Below are 2,402 nucleotides of genomic sequence, written 5' to 3'. Positions count from 1 at the left end.
ATATTGTTAAAATTTAAATTAATTTTTTAATATTTTAAACTTATAATACATTATTAAATAATAAAAAATATTACTTTTATTTTAACAATATTTTTAAAAATACCATAATTACTATAAACACTATAACATGGATAATTTTTATGTTATCATCAATATAATTCCAGCCCACAAATCTAGTATCTAATTATCTATAACACAATCAATCAAATGAAATCGAATTTCAAGCTTATCTCCTTTCATCAGCCAATCGTCAAATACAAACGAACTTTATAACTTACCTTTAAAAAGAAAACATTTAACATAAAAAATAATAGTGCAGTGCTTTGATCATCTCAAAGCCTACGTAAAAACAACACCATTGGATGGAGTGATTTCAATAAAATAAACAAATCAATCCTTTTACCTAGCCTTATTATTAAATCCAACTAAACATGATCATTTTTTTAATTAATTTTTGTCCAAAAGGATCCTAACCTAATCCATGATAATTCGGTAGGTTCTCATCAGAAACATGGTAACAATTGTGCTAAGTTTTGGTGACTTAGCTAGGGGCATGGGAAAAAGAATGAGCATGTGCATTATCATGAGGCCTCGCCTCCCCCAAAATTTTTAGAAATTATATTTATATATGAGATATATATTTAAAAAAATAAAAAATATTATATAATTTAATATTTTTATATGTATTATTTTTTATTAATTTGACCCTCCATACTAAATTTTATGGATTCGTCCCTATACATTACATGCAGAAACTTGATCCAGCAACAAGCCCTTGAGAGTTGAGACGCTACACTTGAAAATCCCCAATTATTGGCATCATAGTGCTAATTTCCGCATTTCAACTTCCAGTAATGTAAGTTTAGGTGATATCAAATATGTAAAGTATGACTCCAGTTTTTTCGGAAGTGCCAGAGGAATAAATTATTGGAAAAGTATGGAGAGCCAATGGAATATTCGTATAATGCGTATAATAGAGGTTTAGGGAGTATTAGAGATATAATTATTAATGTTACATTTTTTCATCAGTGTAAGCCTCTCGAATGAGTGGTATCATGACATGGTATTAGAGCTTTAGATTTGAAAAGTCAAGAGTTCGATCGTTGGTGAACCCCAAAATTAGCCGGATGGTTATTCTGAGTATTATGGATGATGTTCATTTTATAACTCATATAACCCATTGTACACATTGTACAAATAAACCATTGGCTCCAGCAGGATTTTAAATTATTTTTATAAATAAGTTCAACTAAGTTTTTTCTTTTAAATTTTTCGATTAGTTTTTATTGTGCCAATAAATTATTAGATCAACTTAATTGAACTCAAATTGTGTTTGATTTTGACAATAGAATAAAATAAGATATTAAAAACAAGACACAAAAGACAAAAATAAAAAAATTAGTGTTTTTTATTTTTATTTTTTTGTAATAAACTGAATAATAAGATATAACAAATAATAAAAATTCAATTTACCTTCATTTTTTTTCTTCACACAAAATTTAGAATAAAAAATATAATTATGAAAATTTGATAGTGATAATAAAAAAAATAAGCTGTGTTTTCGCTAAGTGTCTCTGTATCATTTCTATCAAGAATAACACTGTTAACACAAAAATTTGACAGTTCAGATAGCTCGACGATGATCGTTTGACCTAAAGGTAAATCGATAATATGTAAATCGAGATATCATAGCATGTGAATTGTTCCACAAGAATATAGGTCGAAGTATCACAACATGGTTGTTCTATAAAAGTGTGAGTACAAGGATTTGACTTATCGTAGAAGGAGTCGAGTTTAGAAATAAGATAATTGTATGAAGGTCTCATCTAGAAGCACTCTATGGAACGTAGGGCTTGAAGACCAAGATAAGAGAAGACGTGGGACATTGAATTCGAGAGTCAAGATTCTTCATAGTTAAGGCAATCCGAAAAATAGAAAGAAGCTAGATCGTAGGAAGAGAAAAACATTCTACTAATCTATCCTTGTGGTATATGAATAGAAGAAAGGTAGAAGTGAAAAAGAGACTTCAAGTGAAAACACTATATATAATATCACACAAAATTCTACACATCCACAGTCACGCTGACGTCATAGAGATCTATGAAGTGTAGATGCATGCGAGTGTCTGGAGTCAATTTTCTTTGTTCATTTTGTCTTTATTATTTTAACTTTCTCTTTCATTTCATTTTATCGTTTTTAATTCCTTTTTTAATTTATTTCAATAGTTTATTTTAAACTTCAATTTGTTTGTTATTTCAGTTATAGTTCTTATTTATTCCACTTTTTTCTTCTTGTTATTCTGTTTTATGTTAAATTTATCACAAATATTTTGACATATACATTTTCGATACCTACCCTAAGTAATTTTCAGGTCGAGCTCACTCTTTTTTTAGAGGAGTCGT

Source organism: Arachis ipaensis, chromosome B05 (genome assembly GCF_000816755.2).
Source record: "Arachis ipaensis cultivar K30076 chromosome B05, Araip1.1, whole genome shotgun sequence".
NCBI classification, from domain to species: Eukaryota; Viridiplantae; Streptophyta; class Magnoliopsida; order Fabales; family Fabaceae; genus Arachis; species Arachis ipaensis.
The sequence above is the reverse complement of the archived record's forward strand: the minus strand, read 5'-3'. Positions refer to the sequence as shown.